General features: G+C 36.1%; 1 long non-coding RNA gene across 7 annotated transcripts in view; it reads left to right on the top strand.

Annotated features, from left to right (window-relative positions):
* The first annotated feature begins 1,246 nt into the window (after positions 1-1,246).
* LOC141553349 (uncharacterized) overlaps positions 1,247-23,079 on the top strand; it is a 141,626-nt gene continuing 119,793 nt past the window's right edge. For 4 of the 7 annotated variants that reach the window (XR_012485422.1, XR_012485429.1, XR_012485426.1 and 1 more), the window contains exon 1: positions 1,247-1,310. This is a non-coding gene — a long non-coding RNA (uncharacterized LOC141553349). The remainder of the gene's footprint in view (positions 1,311-23,079) is intronic. The other 3 variants (XR_012485432.1, XR_012485427.1, XR_012485423.1) reach the window with 1 other exon arrangement.

Here is a 23,079-nt window from a genome sequence, read left to right as displayed (position 1 = left end):
GTGAGATACACCTGCCTTCTAATTGGGTTGTGGTTCAGTCAATTTTTAGTTATGTCTAACTCTTTGTGACCCCATTTGGGGTTTTCTTGGCAAAGATACTGAAATGGTTTGCCATTTCTAAACGGATACTTATGAATTAGGCATTTTATTGCCATCATTGTTATTGACTTTCCAAGTCATTTTTCCTCTCTTCACCCCAGTTTCTCCATTACTTAATTGGAAATAATAATAAAATTTGCCATCATCCAGCACATAGTAGATAATAATAGCTGACATTTATATAGTGCTTTAAGATTTGCAAAATGCTTTACCTCCATTATCCCATTTGAGCTGAGGCTATAAATAATAATGATAGTTCATGCTTCTGTAACATTTCGCAGAATGCTTTCTTCACAACAATTCTGAAGGTAGGTGATATTAGCATTATAAGTCCCATTTTACAGATGATCATATTGGAGGAGGTCACAGACAGGTTAAGTGATTTGCCCGTAGCAAAATATCAGGATAAGTGTCAGAGATAAGATTAGAACTTCAAATCCAGGATTACTTCACAGCCTAAATGTTAAGTGTCTCCCTAGTTAAACTAGGATCTGGACATAATTCAAAGAGTTTTAAAAACATAAGACCTCTTATTAGCAGGAATTAAGTCACTTTCAGGTCACAGTTCTCACATATACAAAATAAATATATACATAGGTATAAGCCACCATGTAAACACAATGCTTATGTTTGCTTGTATATACACGTATACATGTTATGTATATGCATGTGTATTTATATGCATATGTGTTTATGTTATATATTGCTGTTTAGTTCATGTTCAACTTTTCATGATCCCATTTGTGCTTTTCTTGGCAGATATTCTAGGGTGGTTGGCCATATCTCTCTCTAGCATGTAAATGGCCATTCTTTAGCTCATTTCTTTCTTACTTAGCCTTAATCACTGAATGGGTGTTGCCTCAATCAAACCAAGACTATTAAAGACTTTAGCTTAAAAAGCCCAAGGTCTCCCACTGCATCCAGACCTATCTCCAGTCATCTTGGTCTATATCTGGCCACTGGACCCAGATGGCTCTGGAGGGGGAAGTGAGGCAGGTGACCTTGCCCAGCCTTCCCTCACTTAAATCAAATTCATTTGCACACCATGACATCTCCTTCCTAATGTCATGATCCCCTTCAAGAACAAAAGAGAAACAACAACAGGAAATGAGTGTATATATACATACAATAGTATAAGACAACCACATTTACTGAATATCTACTGAGTAAAGCCTTGGCCTAAGTAAGCTCTAAGATAGAGCGTTTTTTAGGTAAGTGAATTATTATCCTCAAGGAATTTAGTTGTGTTCATATAGTTTGTCTTGGCAGTCAGACTCCCAAGTATTTTATATGGTTTATAGTTACTTTAAATGGAATTTCTCTTTCTATCTCTTAATGCTTGGCTTTGTCGGTATTGATTTATGAGGGTTTATTTTGTATCCTGTAACTTTGCTAAAGTTGATAATAATTTCAACTAATTCTCAATTAGAGAATCTCCTGGATTCACAGCATCTACAAAAAGGGATAGTTCTGTTTCCTCATGGCCTGTCCAAATTCCTTCTATTTCTTTTACTTCTCTTATTTTAAACAAATTTAGAATCATAGCTCTAGAGCTATCAAGACCTAGTCAGACTGCTTATTTTATGAATAGGGAGGTTAAGTAATTGTCTGAGGTCACATAGGCAATAAGTGACAGAGGCAGAATTTGAGCCCATATCCTCTGACTCTGGAGCCAGTGATCTTTCCATTATACTTCTTACAATCTAATAGATCTTAAATATACAAAGGCAGACAATACTAATTCACAATATTACATGATAGTTACCATATAAAATTGTACAGAACGAGGTGCTTTATAAGGTCAAAGTGAAGATCAGGGGAGACCTCCTGAAGAAGTAGCACTGAGTTAGGGTTTAAAGGCTGGGTAGAAAGGTAAAGAAGGGGAAGGAAAGAATGGCAGGTAAAAAAACTTTTAAAAAGAAACAGGCTCACAAAGGTGAAATAATCTGTTCATGGCCATATACCTTGGAAGCAATATTCATATTCATGTTTACATTTGATTCTATGTCTCTTTGCTTCCAAATTCAGTTCTTTTAGCTGTTCCTTGTAAAGAGAACACACAGATTGAAGGCATGAAGCCAGGATGAGCCAGAGACTTAACCAATCAATTAATAAACATTTATTAAGAGTCCATTATATACCAGATACTGCCCTAGGTGTTGAGGGGACAAGGACAAAACATAAATTAATCTCAAATTTCAAGGAGCTTACATTCTAATTAGGGATGAGAGCATGAATTGTTTATACAGAATATACATATATATGTATGTACACACATATGTTTATACATAATATATACATGCCTATGTAATGTGCATCTGTGTATATGTATGCATATATAAAGATACATGCATATCTATATCTACATATATGCATATGCAGCACTGTTATATATGTTATTATGCTATTTTATATATACATATAAATGTTAAAATAAATACAAAACAGTTAAATACAAAGAAGGAAACAAGGATTTTTTAAAGCTCCTACTATGTGCTAAGTTCTTTACAAATATTATCTAATTTGATCCTCACAATAATACTGGGAGGTAAGTGTTATTATGATTTCTATTTAATAAATAACTGAGGCAGTTATAATTTGTGATTTTTTTCCAAGGTCACACAATTAGTTAAATGTCTAAAGCCATCTGTGGATTTATTTTTGTAGAGACTAACTAAAATTTTTGAAGGAGTAAATGTAGAGATAAAAGACAAAAGGACTCAACACTGATCTTTGTGGGGAATATCCATAGTAAGGAGATAGAAAGACAATGAGAAATCAAAGGAATGGAATTAGGAAGGAAACTAGGGAATGTGATCTTGTGGAACTAATCAATCAATTCATTAGCATTCATCAAGCACCTATTATGTGTGAAGAACCATATTAGGCCTTGGGATTACAAAGGCAAAATGTTATAATTTCTGCCCTCAAAGAATTCTTTTTGGGAAGACATATACATAAGTACATGCAACATACTTAGAGTTTTGTATATATATAGTTATAGCAATAATTATACATGCAACATGTATAAAAATAAATAAAAAGCACTTTTGCACATTAGCAGTTGGGGATATTGGGAAAGTTCTCATATAAAAAGTAGCATCTGAACAGAGAAGTTTTTTTTTTTTTTAATTATAGCTTTTTATTTACAAAACATATGTATGCATGGGTAATTTTTCAACATTTACCCTTGCAAAACCTTCTGTTCCAAATTTTCCCCTCCTTTCCCCCACCCCCTCCCCAGATGGCAGGTAGTCCAATACATGTTAAATAGGTTAAATTATATGTTAAATCCAATATATGTATACATATTTATACAGTTATCTTGCTGCATAAGAAAAGCCGGATCAAGAAGGAAAAAATCTGAGAAAAAACCAAAAATGCTATATGTGGTCCACACTCATTTCCTATAGTCCTCTCTCTGGGTGTAGATGGCTCTCTTTATTACTGAATAATTGGAACTGGTTTGAATCATCTCATTATTGAAGAGAGCCACGTCCATCATATACTCTTCTTGTTGCCAGGTATACTGATCTCCTAATTCTGCTCATTTCACTCACCATCAATGCATCTAAGTCTCTCCAGGTCTCTTTGAAATCATCCTGCTGGTCATTTCATACAGAACAATAATATTCCATAACATTATTATAACATAACGTATTCAACCATTCTCCAAATGATAGGCATCCATTCAGTTTCCAGTTTCTTGCCACTACAAAAAGAGCTGCCACAAACATTTCTGCACATGTGGGTCCCTTTCCCTCCCTTAAGATCTCATTGGGATATAAGCCCAGTAGTAACACTGCTGGACTAAAGGGTATGCGCAGTTTGATAACTTTTTGAGCATAATTCCAAATTGCTCTCCAGAATGGTTGTATCAGTTCACAACTCCACCAACAATGTATTAGTGTCCCAGTTTTCTCACATTCCTTCCAACATTCATCATTATCTTTTCATCATCTTAGCCAATCTGACAGGTGTGTAGTGGTATCTCAGAGTTGTTTTAATTTACATTTCTCTGATCAATAGTGATTTGGAACACCTTTTCATATGGGTAGAAATAGTTTCAATTTCATCATCTGAAAATTGACTGTTCATATTCTTTGCCCATTTATCATTTGAAGAATGGCTTGAATTCTTATAAATTTGAGTCAATTCTCTATTTATTTTAGAAATGAGGCCTTTATCAGAATCTTTGAGTGTAAAAATGTTTTCCCAGTTTATTGCTTCCCTTCTAATCTTGTCTGCATTAATTTTGTTTGTGCAAAAACTTTTAAACTTAATATAATCAAAATTATTTATTTTGTGATCAATAATGATCTTTAGTTCTTCCTTGGTCACAAATTCCCTCCTCCTCCACAGATCTGAGAGGTAAACTATCCTATATTCTTTCAATTTATTTATAATCTCATTCTTTATGTCTCAGGAGTTCTCAAACTACAACCCGTGGGCCAGATGCGGCCCGTTGAGGATGTTTATGTGGCCCACCGGGCTATGGTAAATGGGCTGAGGGGCAGAGACAGAGTGTGAGGTTTTGTTTTTACTATAGTCCGGCCCTCCAACCGTCTGAGGGACAGTGACCTAGTCTCCTATTTAAAAAGTTTGAGGATCACTGGTAGACCATGAACCCATTTTGACATTATCTAGGTATACAGTGTTAGGTGTGGGTCAAAGCTTAGTTTCTACCATAGTAGTTTCCAATTTTCCCAGCAGTTTTTGTCAAATAGTGAATTCTTATCCCCAAAACTGGGGTCTTTGGGATTGTCAAAAATAGATTGCTATAGTTATTGACTATTTTATCCTTTTTAAGGACAAATTGTCCTATTAAGGACCTATTCCACTGATCAACTAGTCTATTTCTTAGCCAATGCCAAGTGGTTTTGGTGACTGCTGCTTTATAATATAGTTTTAGATCTGGTATTCTTAGGCCACCTTCATTTGATTCTGCTTTCATTAATTCCCTTGAAATTCTTGACCTTTTGTTCTTTCAGATTAATTTTGTTATTATTTTTTTAGGTCAGTAAAATAGTTTCTTGGGAGTTTGATTGGTATAGCACTAAATAAATAGTTTAGGTGGTATTGTCATTTTTATTATATTTGCTCAACCTATCCAAGAGCACTTGATATTTTTCTAATTGTTTAGATCTGAATTTATTTGTGTGGAAAATGTTTTGTAGTTTTGCTCATATAGTTCCTGACTTTCCCTTGGCAGACAAATTCCCAAATATTTTATACTATCAACAGTTATTTTAAATGGAATTTCTCTTTGTATCTCTTGCTGTTGGATTTTGCTGAACAGAGTTTTAAAGAAAACAAGATCCTTAAAGATGAGGAAGGAGTGCCCAGACACCATTCTCTTCAAAAAATCAAAATGACAGTATTAAATTCTTTTTAGGGGAAAAAAACCAGCTCATTAGTAGTTAACAAAATGAAATGCTATATTAAGTTCTTGAAATGTTTTGCCCTTTCTCCCCATAGGAATGGCTTTCATCAACTTCATTGTTTTTAGGGTCAAATGTCATATTTAACTGTGGAAAACTTATGGGGACCATGTAAATTCTTGTGTTAATGAAATACCAAAGAGAATGGAAGAATCTGACTTCAAACAAAAAAGATCTAAAGGCAAAATAAGATGAGCTCTTATCTGTGATACTTTCCAATTGGAAAGAACTCTATGTCTTCAAAGAATGTGTAAACCAGAGTTGAATTCTCCTACTCCTAAATATCTGTATTCATCTGTATACTTGACCAGTTCTAAGATCCTTTGAGAAACTGAAGTATTTATTATCTTGCCTGCTTTCTGAGATAGTTTAGGCTGATTATTCCAAATTGGAATCACTAAAGAAGTAATGCATGGTCCCAGAAAACCTAGAAATTGTCCTATGTTGACTGCAATAGGGCTGCTAAGGCATTGAAGGGTATAAGAGAAAACTTTCTTCCCTATTCCTTCAGAAAATAAAATATAGCTAGCTAGAACAAAATGCTGTCTGCTTTGAAGTTGGAAGTGATCAATCATCTAAGAAAAGAGGGAAGCCAATCTTAGAAAAGAAAATTCTGCAAAATCAAGCTCGGCAATGCTCTACCAAAGATCCTATCTGCAGAAGGGAATAAGAAAGGTCATACTGCCCCTGTAAGCCAAGTATTATAGGGATGCTTTAGGTTCCAGGAGTGGGAGGTTAAAAATGAATCCAGTTCCTTTGTGAGAGGCAGTTCCTTGGCTTTACTGCCATAGTCCAGTGACAGGAACCGTGAGGGCTTTTCACAGTGTGGTGAATGTTACAGGCTCACATGAGTTCTATTGGGTGAAAAGTGGAACAAACAGCCAGCCTCTGACGTTCTAAAATTATCTGACTCTTAAAGAACCTTTTGTCTCCCCTCCCAATGACAAAAACCACCAGGAATCATGAGAAAGACTCATGATTTTGACACTCCTGCTCATGTTGGATGTGAGCCAGACAAGAAGGGAACAGATTCCTCTGGAGGGTTCTCTGCTGTGGCTAGTGTGGAATGGGAAGAGAGAAAAGTTGGTAGTCTGGAAGGAATATGGCTATGAGCAAAGGAGATATTTGTGAAGTTCTTAGTGCAGTGCCTGGTACATAGTGGGTGCTTAATAAATGCTTATTTCCTTCCTTTCCTCTTATCCTCCCTTCATGTTTTGCATGGCCCCAGAGGATTGAACTAGCAGAAATAGGTGGAACTTACAAGGAGGCCCATTTAGGTGTGATATCAAAGAAAAAAAAACAAAAGAAAAAACTTCTGAAAAATTCACCCTTTTCAGAGGTGGGTTATAGGCTGCCTTGGGAAGTAGTGGGAGTTGTTCTCAAGCAAAATTTAGAAGACTACTAGTCAGGTATATTGTACAAAAAGTCTTTATTCAGACTTTTAATAGAAAGACTCTCAGGTACCAGTTTTGAGATTCTATGAATGTAGATCTGTATTTGGAGTAGAAAATAATATGGATGTAGAATAGAAAACAATATGGGGCACCCTGCTTCAAGTCTTTCTCCAATCCAGTCCATTGCCTACTCAGCTGCCAATGATCTTCCAGAAATGCTGTTCTGGTCAGCCCCTCTTTTTTACTCAGTAAATCCCAGTGACTCCCTAAGATTATTTTTTCAAGCCCTCCAGATCCTGCCTTTTCCTATTTTTCCAATCTTTTCTCTCTTTATTCCTTTCTATGAATGCTATGATAAAGTGTTGCTAACCTTACTGTTCCTCAAGTGACATATTTTTCCTTTGGACTCTGCCTTTTTACTGGGATGTTCTAACTCTTTCAAAACTACTCAAACTCTACAGAAGCCTTTCCTGGCCCATCTTCTTCTCCCCCTACCTTTTCCCAGGAGCTGCCTTCCCTCTGACATTACCTCCCAGATTTTTTATATGTATTTTATATGTATGTATAATATAGCACACAAAATATCACATATAAATCTATGTAATACAAAATATACATAAGGATCATCTGCACAATATATAAGCTATAATATGTGTGATATGAAATATATACATACATATATATATATATATATATAAATACAACTGGATGTATAAATATGCATACACACATATAATCTCAGAGGGAATGATAAGACAGCATAAGTCGAGGAGAGCCAGGAAACTCTTTTAAAGGTGTTGGATTTGAAAAGTCTTGAAGGAAGGAGAACATTTCAGGCCTGAGGATTAGTCAGTGAATGAAAGGACAAAGTTCCAAGAAGGAGCATCTTGTATGAGGAACAGTAAAGGCAACATCACTACATCATAGCATATTTTCATGTAGGCATCTATCTTTCTGGCTCTCTCTCCTTATGTAGTTCATATGCTCAGAGTTCTCTACATAGAATATCATTGTTTATGTGGCATCTCCTCTATTAGAATCTGAGCTCCTTGAGGGAAGAGATTATGTTTTTTCCCTTTTCTGTATCCCCGGTGCTGGCACATGGTATGTGCTTATTAGATGCTCCTTGACTGAATGAATGAATAAGCCAGAGGTAGCAGTCCTTCCAGGGAAGAGAATATGGGGAAATAAAGATGAAGTATGAAAGAGAAGGAAGCTCTTTTTCAAGGGTCAGGTAGTAAGCCATATATAGATTAGATATTGATTGTGAACAGAAATCCTTTCTTAAATTTTTACATGGAGATCAGAAATGTCTAATAATGTCAATGAACAAGATACTCCTCCTCCTCTTTCTTCTTCTTTTTCTTCTCTGTCTCTTCTTCCTCCTCCTCTTTCTATTTTCTCCTCCCCTCCTTCCATTACTACTACTACTACTACTACTACTACTACTACTACTACTACTACTACATCTATAATTTCTATAGCTCCATAAGTTTTTCAAAGCACTTATAGATATTATCTTATTTGATTCTCATTAACAACTATGTGAGGTAAGTTCTAGCATTATCTTCAATTTATTGATAATAAAATTGACTCGGAGAAAGTTATGGCCCTTTACCAGGGTGACGTAGTAAGCTAGTAAGTCCATGTTGTCCATGTTTCATCTGGAGAATCACCTGAGTACTCAGAGTGTGATAATAATTTGGAAATGACATAGAACTGTGGTTTAGTCGATGCAGTAATTTCTGTCTGGTTAACTATTGATGTTAACCATCATGTAATCAATGGGCAATTGACAATGAATTTATCAAATGGGCAAATTTCAATATATCCCAGGGTATATAAGACCCTAAGGAGTTATCTGGAGAGTTACTGATTCAATTTAATTCATACAACATAACAAATACTTATTAAGCAACTGTGAAGAACAGCCAGAAGAGGAAAAGGGAAAGATTCAAAGATTTGGCAGTGAAAACTGTTCTAGTCTCTTATGGTTTATTTGGCAGCTTCTCTTCACCTACGGTTTCCATTGTGCAATTTGGGAGGCAAACAAAGGTCTGGCCACATGGGTCCCCTGGGATCTTGCCTTTGTTTACTGGTCTGAATGAGGCCTCTGAATTGGACTTCACACTGCTTTAAGCAAACAGCAAGGAAGGAGATGCATCCTGTTATATTTCCTGCATCTTTTAAGTGTTTCTGACTACCCTCCAAGAGAGCATTTCCTTGGTCCTGTTTTCTCTTTCTTTTTTTACTTTTCCTTGTTCTCTCCTCTTAAAAAAATATGTAGACACTCTGCATGGTGATAATTAGGATGTAATGTTTTCTTGTAGTGGAATAGTTTACTGTATGTGTAAAACAGATGTTTGCTACAGGAGGGATCAAATAGCTGTATAATAAAGTGCTTGTAGGAGCAATATTGGGGCAGGAAGGGGGGTGAGAAAGGAAGGGGAGGAAAGGAGGAAACAAGCATTTATTAAGCACTATCAGACACTGTGCTAAGCACTTTTCAAATACTGTTTTATTTGATCCTCAAAACAACTCAGGCAAGTAAGTGATTTTGTTATCTTCGTTTTGCAATTGAGGAAAATGAGACAGACAGTAGTTAAATGACTTGTGTAGGGTCACACTAGGACAAGCTAGGTGATGATAGAACTCCAGACCTGGAGACAGGAACATCGGAGTTCAAATTAAGTCGTACCTAACTGTGTGGTTCTGGGCAAATCACTCAAGCTGGTTTGCTTCAGTTTCCTCATCTGTAAAATGACCCAGAGAAGGAAATGATAAACAAGTCCAGTATCTTTGTCAAGAAAGTCCCTAACAGAGTCACAAAGAGTCGGACTTGACTGAGATATCTGAACAATGAGAGTCACTAAGAAAGAGACAGCTAGTGAATGCCTGAGGTTGAATTTGAACTCAAATCTTTCTGACTCCAGAAGCAAACCTCAATCCACTGAACTGCCTAGCTGCTTTTATGGGGAACAGAGAGGAGAAGAGTGTTGATTTACTAGAAAACCTTCTCTTTTCTTTTGCTTCTTACAGAAAGCACATTGTTCTCCCCTCTCCCTGCTGTCCCCCCTCTGCCTTCCCCAAATTGTCGCCTTCTGGTGCTTTAAACATCACCTGGTTGGTAACCTTTTTGGAAACAAGCCTGAATTTAAAGTCCATTAGGCAAAGTCCCTGAACGACTCTGAACATCAGCGATATAAAATTGGGATGCTGTTACTTATAATCTACCTCCTATTGTAAGTTTCAAAGGAGAAAAAGTGTGGGAAGTCCTTTGCAGCCATCAAAAGCTAGACAAATAAGCTAGATAAAAAGGCAGAATATAGTGTAGTAGATAGAATCCTAGGTTAAGAGTCTGCAAAACCCTATCTCAGGTACTTATAAAGCGTAAGGCCCTCAGCTAATTTCTGTTTACTTCAGTTCCCTGAAATGTAAAATGGGAATAATAACAGCACTTATTTTGCAGTGTTGATTGGAAGATCAAATGAAATATCTGTAGAAGCACTTAACATAGTACCTGGCACATAGTAAATGGTGATTTCACTATTCTCCTCTAAATATATTCAATGACTATTGCTACAAACTGGAGCAGATAGATGGTCTAGTAGATAATTTTCATCCTAGAGTCGGTAAGATTCATCTTCCTGAGTTCAAATCTAGCGTCAGACATTTAATAGCTGAGTAATCTTGAGCAAGTCATTTAACTCTGTTTGCCTCAATTTCCTCATCTGTAAAATGAGCTGGAAAAAGAAATGGCAAATCACTCCAGTATCTTTACCAAGAAAATTCTGAACAGGATCACAAAGAATCAGACATGACTGAAAACAACTGAACAACAACATTGCTACAAACCTGAGGGATGACAAATGAACTTCTTGGGATCCAAAGGTATCCAGGAAATGCTAAGAGATCTAGAAAATGGTCCCTAGTATGTAGTAGGGCATGTAAGGACCTAGATAAGAATTGCATTATTGTAGGAAGATTGATACATTAATTAATTAATTGGTAAGTGTTATTAAGTACCTACTTTGTTCCAGTTATTGTGTGAATATACAGTATAAAAATTTTTGCTTTCAAGACCTCACATTGATGCTATAAAATTTATTTATTATGTATGTATAGATAATATGTAGGCATGTATATAGAGAATGAATATAAATAAAAAGGGATTTAATATAAGGTAATTATATATAATTATAAATATTATATATGTAATGTAATATATATAATAAATAAGGAAGAGAGTGTTAATGTTTGGAGGAATCAGGAAAGTCTTCATGTATTTAATTTGTGCCTTAAAGGAAGAGAGGCAATCTGTGACGTGGGATACAGAAGGATATTATAGGCCTGGAGGACCAGGGCAAAAAAGAACAGAGCTGAAGTTGCCAAGAATGAGGAATAGGGAGGAGGTCTCTTTGGTGCATTATTTAGTATGGGAAGGTAAGCAATGTCAATGAGGTTGGAAAGCCAGAATAGAGTTGAGTTGGAAGGTGAGATTAATGTTATCTTGCTAAATGCTTTATCCTCAGGGTCTTCCTGATACAGCCTCTTCCTTGACCTTGCAAACCTTATGATCCCTGATGTGGGAAATAGGGAGGTAACGGGCACTGCTGCCAAATTCAGCTCTTACTATGGATTCTAAACATTTTCTTAAGACAATAGTTCTGGGCTTGAGGTTAGTCCTCATGGTAATGATTCAGGATGATTTGCTCATATGCCAAATTTCACTGGATTTTCTTGATTCCTTGGTATCTGTGAAGCCCAGAAAGTTCATCTACTATCCTTCATCTTGCAGCATCATTAGTTACATTTCTCTTCACCATTTAGGGACAACGGCCTCTTTGTTGTTCTTCACACAGAACTCTCCAAATCCCAAATCTGAGTACTTTCACTGGCCTGGAATTCTCCCTCCTCATCTCTGCTTCCTCGCTTCCCTGGATTCTTTCAATTCTTAGCTAATGCCCCACCTTTTACAAGAAGTCTTTCTCAATCCTTCTTAATCTTAGTGCCTGCTGAGACTAACCCCCAATTTATCCTTTGTCTATCTTGTTTGTATATAGTCTTTTGTATGTTGTCTTCCCCATTAAACTGTTTTGTGCCTCTCTTTTTATCTCTATCATTTAGCACAGTGTCTGGCACATGGCTGGTGCTCAATAAAAGCAAGCCGACTAACTGATTTATCTAACACTTTATGGTTACAAAGGACTTCCCATACATCATTTCATTCAGTCCCCACAACAGGAGGTAGGTGGTGTAAGTATCGATCTCCCAATTGTGTAGTTCATAAATGTGAGCTCAGAGATGTTCAGGGACTGGGGTCATCTAGTTAGTAACTGGATGGGGAGGGAATCAGGCTCAGGATATATGATTATGAATCTGGTGCTGGTTTTTACCAGGGCATAATTGTCTAAAGCATTAGGAATGTGACAATTTGGGGTGAGGAGAGAGGAGCAGAAGAAGAATCTTTTCTGTAAGAAAAGATATACAAATTTGTATTCCTTCATTAGGAACCAGTGGGATGAATTATACATTTTAATGTTTTGAACTTGAACAGAATTTTACAATGAAAAAACAAAAAACAACAAAAAATTCTATTCCCTTGTAGAGCTTTCTCTGACAAAAAATAACTTTGAAAAGTACAGGTCCCATTTTGTTGTGTTTGAACTAGTTACTCTTCCTGGATTGTCCTGAGATAAAAGTCTTTGTTTAATCTATTGACAGGTAAGAAGAGTTTTCAAAGGACTAATTCCACTTGGAGCAGTTGTTTTCATTGTTGATTTTCTATAATACAGATGTTTTTAGTCTAATGTATTCTACAGTATGTATGTCCTCTGTCAGCTCAGGAAAGAATACAAACAGCTGCTCTGTCTTCAAACCAGAACCTCCCTATAAACTAGCTGACATAAGCTAAATTGAGATTCACCCCATATAAAGATTTTAATAAACAAAACTAGCTGGTCAGCACATTGCTCTAGCATATTTAAACATCTCCTATGGTTGGCTTCTGTGTTTCACATCCCTTGAGCTTTTGCACAAAACAAGTCTGGGTTATAAAGAGTCTGAGAAAAAAACAAAACAAAATAAAACAAAAAAACCCCTCAAAACTAACTCAGCCTTCTCCCAACAATAGGAAAGTATCAGAGAGAGGCAACATCAAGTAGTGAAGACAGTTTTGAAATGGAGACAGCATGATGTGGTTTCAAACTTCACCTCAGACACACTAGCTTGAAACCCTGGGCGAGTGATTTAGCTTCACTTTTCTCATCCGGAAAATGGGGTTAATGCTGGACCCTGCCTTGCAAGGTTTCTGTAAGGATCAGATAAGACAACGTATACAAAAATCCTGTATCAAACAAGCATTTGAATGTGAACTATTATTAATCGCTGCATTTCAGATCATCTTGTCCAACTCCCTCATTTTATGAAGAAAGAAAACTGAGATTGAGAGAGATATGATATGCCTTATTCAGGGTACCACAAGACTTGAAGTAACTCATCTGAGACTTAAGCCCAGATATTTTGACTCAAAATCTATTGATTTTTTTTCTAATATATTATGTCCTGCTAACATTTTAGATTCCTAGTCAGAAAGAAGGTAGAATGAATCTATTGAAAATGATAAAGATAAAAATTACTTTGTTCAAAATTTCAACTTGATTAACTTATGTAACCAGTCCCAATCATTGTGAATAAAAAACTGACCTGTTATTCAAATTTGCGGTTTATATTTCCATGAATCTAGAAGCAATGATCATATTTTGTATATTTGTGATTTCAATTATTGCAAACTCAAATATATGTAACTATTTTCTGGGATTTATTATTCGCATTAATTGGGACCTAGCTGCAAATACCATATGGTAAAAATGGGCTCAGACCATTCATGGGTCAACATGAAGACATGAATCTCATTCATTTATAGATTAATTATAAACTCATTATCTCAGGCTTTTTATCTCCTCTTTCCAATCTCCCAAGGTCCTCGAAGATCAACTATTAGTCCTGTTTGCTCTTCTCTCACCATGTTTTTGCCTCTTCTATACAATATTCATTTCTATTTTCCAGCACACACATGCAAATATACACAGATACACACACAAGCACATTATTTACCAGATATATTTACTATAGATATATGAATTTTCTTTCTCTTTCTTTCTTTCTTTCTTTCTTTCTTTCTTTCTTTCTTTCTTTCTTTCTTTCTTTCTTTCTTTCTTTCTTTCTTTCTTTCTTTCTTTCTTTCTTTCTTTCTTTCTTTCTTTCTTTCTTTCTTTCTTTCTTTCTTTCTTTCTTTCTTTCTTTCTTTCTTCCTTCCTTCCTTCCTTCCTTCCTTTCCTTTCTTCCTTCCTTCCTTCCTTTCTTCCTTCCTTCTTTTCTCTTTCTTTCTTTTCTTTCTTCCTTCCTTCCTTCCTTTCTTCCTTCCTTCTTTTCTCTTTCTTTCTTTTCTTTTCCTTCCTTCCTTTCTTTCTTTCTTTCTTTCTTTCTTTCTTTCTTTCTTTTCTTTCTTTCTTTCTTTCTTTCTTTCTTTCTTTCTTTCTTTCTTTCTTTCTTTCTTTCTTTCTTTCTTTCTTTCTTTCTTTCTTTCTTTCTTCCTTCCTTCCTTCCTTCCTTCCTTCCTTCCTTCCTTCCTTCCTTCCTTCCTTCCTTCCTTCCTTCCTTTCTTCCTTTCTTCCTTTCTTCCTTTCTTCCTTTCTTCCTTTCTTCCTTTCTTCCTTTCTTCCTTTCTTCCTTTCTTTCTTTCTTCTTTCTTTCTTTCTCTTCTTTCTTTCTTTCTTTCTTTCTTTCTTTCTTTCTTTCTTTCTTTCTTTCTTTCTTTCTTTCTTTCTTTCTTTCTTTCTTTCTTTCTTTCTTTCTTTCTTTCTTTCTTTCTTTCTTTCTTTCTTTCCATTCTTTCAACACACTATATATCTAACATATATATATATTATATGAATATATTCATATGTATATGCTCACGTGTGTACACACACATACATACATATATAGTCTCTTCAGTTTAATTACATAATAATAAACATGAAAAAGGAAAAAATGTCTTTGGGAAGAGTTTAGTTAATCTAGTAAGGAGAATTTTAAACCAGGTTGGCTCTGGTACAGATGATCCTGAAAGGTAGATTCCGAACCTTGAAAATTAATATTGTAAAGCTTGATCTTGTGGCAAGAAAGGCCAGAAGGAAACCACCTAAGCCCACTTGCCTCATCACTATAGGGAGTCATGGAGTTTAATAAATAGACAGGTATTGAAAGACCAAGTTTATGCATATTCCTACAACTATGGTTTGAGTGGACTAATTTAGAAAAGGTAGGAATAAGAATCATAGGGTCCCAGAATCCTATGAGGAATTAAGTTAAGTTAAGGGTAAAGGAGCAAAACTGTGCCAAAGTTGTCTTAAATCTATGTCAGGGCTATTTAAGGAGCACACTGTGTAACTATATATATATGTATAGTATATATATATATATATATATATATATATATATATATATATATATATATATATATACACATATACAAATACATCTTTATATATGTATATATAGATATGTATATCTATTCATCTATCTACACACTATATATCTAGTGTATATATATATATTCTATGATATACATGTGTATATGGTCACATATATATATGCACACACACATATAGTCTTCTCAGTTTAATTATTGATTGTTGATTTTTTATAATGCAGATGTTTTTAGTTTAATGTATGTTCAGTCTTGTTCAGGCTCCTGAACAATAGGGATTGTGTCTTTAGTTCCTCTGTATACCCTGTAATATTAGCAGAATCTTATGTGTCTAAGCTGCTTTTATTAAGTACTTTTTCAATAAATGGATCAGTAGTTTCTTTAAGCAAGGCCTCAAAAAAGTAAGGATTCTTTGAATTTGTCTTTTGATTACAAGTCCTACAATTATTTCTTCTATGATAAAGTTCTTCTATGTAAATGATGTCATATAGTCACTGTGAACTGTGTTTTTTCACTCACAAACTTCCATATACTTATTGACTTAATTTATTTCTCATTTTATAATGTACATTATGTTTAGAAATTATGAGGCAACATTTCCTTAAAAAACAAAACCAAAAGTAATGCAAACTTGACTTACTGTCCTTGTTCTGAACAAGTAATATTCTAATTGTCCATATGGTAGCACAGTGATTAGGTGTTGGATCTGAAGTCAGGAAGACCTGAAGTAAAATTTGGCCTTAGACTTGTTATGTGACCCTGAGCAAGTCACTTAACTCTGTTTGTCTCAGTTTCCTCATTTGAAAAATGTGCCAGGGAGGGAAATGGTAAACTGCTCCAATATCTTTTCTAAGAAAACCCAAAAGTGGTCACAAAGAGTCAGACAAAATTGAACAAGCCATACCTTTAATCAGAATATAGAATAAGGTTCAAGCCTAAATGAATGAGGATCCCGTTAAGTTAATTTTTCATTGTTTGGTATGGCTTGCTCAATGTGTTCATCTGTGACTTAGATATCATTTTCCCCTGTGTTTTGGCCTGCTTGGGCTCCACTTGCAATCTCTCCTCCTTCCCAGCCTGCATTAGTACTTTCATCATTCTAGACATGATTGTCAGCTGTTGGCTGAAAGGTTTTAAACCAAAACCAAACCCTTGGATGTTCAACTTATTTTTCAAATCAGTGCAAGAAAAGCTTCAAAAAGCCACATCTGCTTTAACCAGGAACTCTTTCATTCATGTTGATGAACAACTTTTCTGTAACTTATCTTCTTTATTTAGCTGCTTGAGAATCTGAGAGTTTAAAAAGATTTGCCCATAACCACGATGTATATATGGGAGGCCAGATCCTCTTGACTCCAAAGCTGACCCTTTACCTACCATATGCCAGGATCAACATGAAGATGAATTTTTAGTAATTTCAATTATCCAAAAATGGAATATCATGCTTTATAAGCTAAGTGATATTCCTATCTCTCGAAGTTTTTAAACAAAGGCTTGGAGACCTATCTGTGAGGGAAGTCATACAAGGTACAGCTCCATGGGGAGGATGGTTGGATCTTTTTCCATTCATTCTTTCTCCTCATATCCCCAGTGTCTAGCTCTGCTTGAAACATAATTGTTGCTAAATCAATACTTGTTGATTGGTTATTGATTAACACTCTTCTGACATAATCATTCAAGGTATACAGAGCTCTCAACAAGTTCAAATTCAGCTATTTTTTAGGGCCCACAAATATTTCTCCTTTTCTTCCTCATCCCACCCCCACTTCGCCACCCTGCCCCAGCTCCATCACCATGTTTATTTCTCTTGTGTATTAAGAACATGAAATCCAGGGAGTTTTTCATTCAAAAGCACTTTGTATAGTCTAGAAGGTAACTTCAAAAGTCACAAAGGCTGCAAGGGGAGCTTGTGCAGTCCAGGTACAAGAGACCTGGACACTTTTATAATGGTTTCAGAAACTATGAGATAAAGGGAATCTTCATTCAGATCTTGCTGAGATTTATTTTGGACTAAGTTTCTTTCTGTGATCTACTTTTGGAAATGACTTTTTGGTTTGAATAAAACAACTAAAGAAAAATGAACTATCACAAGTAAATGGGTATGTGCTAAAATACAGATTAAATTGGTGGTTTCCAAAAGAAGGTTCATGAAAATTTGCCTAATCATTAGGCATGGATTGATAAGTAGACTGCTATTTACAGAGAAGTAACAGTGGAAAAAACACTAAATGAGGTACAGAAGATATGGATCATGGTTTCAGCTCAGGCACTAATTTGTTGTCTGCTCATTCCCTCTCTCTGAATTTCAGTTTCTTCATCTGTAAAATGGATGAGCCAGATGAGATGATATCTCAGGTGCTTCCTAGCTTTAACATCTTTCGTTCACACATAGACCAAAAATACATAGAAAAACAAAAGGAGATATTGATCTGTGGAATTGTTATAAAACAAATATTAAAAGGGAGGCCTGGACAGCCAGTGGGTTTTGGTAATATTGAGACTAAAGCTGATATATTCCTGCAATCCAGTTGTCAGGAAAATGTGCTGGTTGGTTATGCATGGCATCTAAAAGTAAAGGGTTTTAATACACTTCCTTGTTCTAGGGTGGGACGATGGGGATAGAGGAGGGAGAAGGCAGTCATCAGCAAACTTAAAGACCTAATGAATCTAAATTTTTGCCTAGATTTGTTCCCTCTTCATAGAAATAGGGTAAATTAGGGTGGGAAGAGTACCAGCCCAGCTCTGAGTCATAATGATAGTGATGGAGTCAAAACCAAGCAGATCAGTAGATGACAAATGAAGAGATGCTAGAATTTTGAGCCCTCTATACAGGAAGGAACTGTCCATTATTAGGGGTACTGGTAGTGGTGGGGATGGTAAGGCTGTGCTAATAATATTGTTGTTGTTCATTTCATTCATGTTCGAATCTTTGTGACCCCATTTGGGGTTTTCTTGGCAAAGATACTGGAGTGGTTTGACATTTCCTTCTCTAGCTCACTTTATAGATGAGGTAATTGAGGCAAATAGGGTTAAATGATTAGTCTAGGCTCCCATGACTTAATAAGTATCTGAGGTCAGATTTGAACTCATGAACATGAATTTTTCTCAATCCAACCCCAGTGCTTTATACACTGAGTCACCTAACTGCCTACAATAATATTGTATGCCCGTGCAGTTTTTGTTATAAGAATGTCATTTCCCAGCGGGAAAGGTGTGGATTGTACTGAGGGGCTTAAAGACCTAGCCAAGTAATTTCTGACCTTGAGGGAAGAAGTGATTGGATCTCTAGGTGAAGATAAGGGAAAGTCCTTTTGTCTGGGGAATTAGGGGCTGAGGATCATGATAAAAGAGTAAGGTAGGTGAGAGACAAGCATCCACACATGCTCAGATTCATGGGATACTCTTGCCTAGAGCAGGTGCAAGAGATTAAAGATTAGCAGGTGAGAGGAAGAGTAATCAATCTCCCATGAGGTTAGGGCATGCAGACTACTAGGAAAGGGTGGGGAAGGTACTGGGCCCTCTGAAATCTGGGGAAGGCAGTTTTGTGGCTTATACAGGAAAGTTATATTTCCCTGACAATTTTGTCCAGGAGGTTGATGGTGAAATGGTTTAAGATAACCATGTAGGGAACTTTAGAAAAGAAGCTTTTGCATGGATCTAAACTTCCACAGACCATAATATTATTGTTGTTCATTTCATTCATCTTTCAACTTCGATTGCAGAAGCATATTGCAGAAAGTGAGAAAGGAAAGTTATGGCCCTTTACTTTTGTGACTATGGAATTAAAACTGAATAAAATCAAGAAGCAGGCTTAAGGAAAGATGGATGGAGCATGCAATTAAAGACTATTTTACATTATTCAAAACTCTGGATCAGTTTTTCAACCAGTTCTGAATGCATCTAATTAGGACAATAATAATAATAGTATTAATGTGATACTTTAAGGTTGATAAAATAATTCATAAATATTATTTTATTTTATTCCCACAGAAACTAGGATATAGGTGCTAATATTATCCCTATTTCACAGATGAAACTGGGGAACACATAGTATAACTTGCACATCACACAGCTAGTAAGTATTTGAAACTGAATTCAAATTCAGGTCCATCTGACTTAGGGCCTATCCTCTATTCACTCTGCCACCTAGGTGCTTCCTCAAAGCAGTCAAGATTCCTTCTTCTTGGACACAAGAATGTTTACTGAATGTAAGCTGAAATCTAGGTATTCTATGTTTTAAGGATTTTTCTGTTTTAGGGACCAATTTAGTATTGCTGTAAAAGATGAAGTTAGTCTACAGTGATTTGTTCTTGATGGACCCATCTTGACTCATAATGACCTCTACTGGGTTTCTCAAAAGTCTCAGTGCAGTTTTAAGCTATTATTATTAGACTATTAAAGTTTAAAACTGCACTAGGACTTTTGAGACACCCTCTACTACTACTTCTAAGGTCTCACAGTATCTTTAACAATATGTTGTTAGATTTTACCAGGAGTCCATCAGCCTCATGGTTTCACAGGGTAAAGAATCTTCTTTATATATTTTTATATAAAATTAGGACATCTTTTACCTTTTTTATGTTCTTTTGATGCCCCTTTTAAAGAAACTGGCTTTGGGATACTATTAGTCTCCCTGGATGATTTCCCAGGCAGCTTTACTTCAGAGAAAATCCAAAGGAAGCATCCAAGAACTGGATACAAGCTGGGGTCAGAATCTGGAGTACAAAGAAGTTATCAGAGCCAAATCACAAGGAAGAGGCTCAGACTTTGATGTAACCAAGAGTCAATACTAGGCAACAAGCAAAACACAAAGTTTAACCTTGTTGACTCTCCCCCCCCCCCCCACATTACAGAGTAATGTCAGACATATAGTTTTTTTGTTCAATTTTATTTTTAGTTCCAAATTCTTCCCTCCACCCTTTCCCCACCCATTGAAAAGACAAAAATACAAAACCCCTCATAAATTTGAGGGCATGCAAATTTCTGCATTAGCCATAGGAATCTACATTTTAAAAAGAAGACTTACGTTCAAGTCATGGCTCCCCTCCTGTATAGCTGTGAGATCTTGGGCAAACCATGAGGAACTTTTTTTTCTTCTTGTATAAAATAAGGATAATCTTTATAATAGCTAAGATTTACATAGCATTTACTATGTACCAGGCACTATGTTAAAGAAATTTTACAAATATCAACTCATTTGATCCTCACAACAATTCTGCAGGATGAGTGTTATTATTATAATAGCTAACATTTATATGGCGTTTACTATGTGCCAGGCATTGTGCTAAATGCTTTACAATTTATATTATTTGATGTTCACAGCAATCCTGTGAGGATTGGAGCTCATTATAGATGGAACAAGCATTTTAACTGGTCCAGAGATCAGGGAAGAATGCAATTGGGATATTATGTTATTATTCAGTCCTTTCAGTTGTGTCCAATTCTCTGTGACTCTCTTTAGAGTTTTCGTGGGGAAGATACTGGAGTGGTTTGCTATTTCCTTCTTCCTTTCCTTCATTTTACAGATGAGAAAACTGAGGCAAACAGGGTTAAGTGGCTTGGTCAAGGTCACATAGCTAGTAAATGTCTAGGTCAGATCTGAACTCAGGAAAATGAGTTTTCCTGACTTCAGACTTGATACTCTATTCACTGTGCCACTTAGCTTCTCATACTAATATGAAATAGATATAGTAGAGAAAATGAGATATTATAATATTACAACATTAGTACAATGATATTTCATTTTCTCTACTATCATTTACTCTAATGTCTCATTGTTATTCAGAAGTGAACTTGGGTTCTCCAAGATTATGCTAACAAAGCACAAATTCTGGTCCAACAATTCTACCATGGAAAGTTTTCAAGTACAGATGGGATAGGTTGTCTATCTGCCATTTATGGAATTGGCCTGACTGAGTATGGAAGAGTTCTTTACCAGAAGGTTGACTGCCAGGTGATTAATGTTTTTGGCAATCAAACCCAATGCAATGGACAATAGGCTTGCCATCAACATTAATGGAAGATGTACTTATGAAAATGAAATCATAGTCTTTGTAGAAGGTCTAAGTGTCAGCACCTCAAATTCATGGGCCTACAAATTTGTTCCTTTGAGAAGGAAGCAGAGTGAAACCTATGGAATGAAATTGTTATTATGAGGTCAAAAGATTGGTTCCAGGTCTTGTAAGGAGCCATTTTCTGAATTGATGCTCAATAGCAATTACTGAGCACCTATGAGATACCATATACTTCTCCAGATGGATTTCATTTTGTGATCCATATCCTTGATCAGCTCCTTAGTCCAAGATAATTCACCATTTTTACTGGCATAGGCACCTAAATCAATGTGCTTGCTCTATTCGTTAGCTGTGCTTTCTGTTTTCATTGGACAACTGGTGGGTCCTTTCCAAAATATCTAGCAACTCTGTTTCAGGTATTGCTTTTTTTAAAAAAAAATAATTGTAAGGCACTGAAAAGAAGAATTTGGAATGGAATGATTATCCACGTCTTATTCATTTAGTTATGACTATGAGACAGAAATCAGAAAATACCCTTTACTTTTATTTGCTGTACATATTTCAAAACCCACACAGTGCAGACATCTCTAAAATAAACAAACTTGAGTTTTAGAAATTTTCTGAATCTTATTATGCCAGTGATTTCTCATATTGTCTTCCAACTTGCCTATTTATATTTGACAACTAACATATGCAAACATAGACATTGTCTTGCAATTTGCTGGGCTGAAGTTGGGGGGATTTTCTTAGCCATCAAAGCAGGTTGTCCCTTTCTGAGGGAACTTCTTGTATTTTTTTCTATTATGTATTATTTCCCCATATTGAACCAGCTTCCATACTCTGCTGGGCCAGTACGTTGAATAATAAAAACGAATTTTGGCTTTGGAAGGAACCTTGGAACTCGTCTAATCCAATTCCCCTTAATTTACCAATGGAGAAATTAAAACGACTTGCCCAAAGTATTAGAGCTTAGTGACCAGAGCCTTTTAGTTTCCAGTTTAGGACTCTTTCTGTGGCTTTCCTCTGTCAGTGAGTTTGGGGATGTATTTTGGGATCTTGGCTTTTGATTTGTAAGGAGCACCTTTCCCCCCCCCCCTTTAATAAGTAGGCTAGCATCTAGAGTGCTAAGTGTACACAATTTCAGTGAAAGCTTAGATATGGCCATGCATAACTAAAGTCTTAAGATGCTTTTAAAAAACCCAATGAATAAGCAAACCTGCTTTTGGCAGGCTTCCAGGTTGTAGATTTGTGTGCAAATATGTAGAGGCCTCTTTGGGGAATCATCCCTTCTATCCTCTTGTAGCCTGCCTTCTAAGCTCTGTGGAGTTCACTGTCTCCAATGGAGGGAAACTGTGCCTTAAATGCCATGTTCTTAGCAAATGTCTATTTTTATTTCAGCATTCAGACAGACACATCCATGGCCTGGAGAAACCTCACTCCAGTGGAAAATGCTTCCCTCTCCTTATACCATCCCCCTAATCCCCCCACCTGCAGCCATCAATCCTCATCATTCTGGTTAGGCAGACTCAGTGAGGTGTAAATGAAAAGAATGTGGTCCTCTTTGGGATACTGGGATTCTCAGGAAGGTAAGCCTGCAGTCTTGAGTGATAGAGCTTAAAAAACATCTCTCCCAAGGAAATTGTGAGCCCCTCTAGAAA

This window comes from Sminthopsis crassicaudata, chromosome 1 (genome assembly GCF_048593235.1).
Source record: "Sminthopsis crassicaudata isolate SCR6 chromosome 1, ASM4859323v1, whole genome shotgun sequence".
NCBI classification, from domain to species: domain Eukaryota; kingdom Metazoa; phylum Chordata; class Mammalia; order Dasyuromorphia; family Dasyuridae; genus Sminthopsis; species Sminthopsis crassicaudata.
This window is presented reverse-complemented; position numbering and strand designations above follow the sequence as displayed.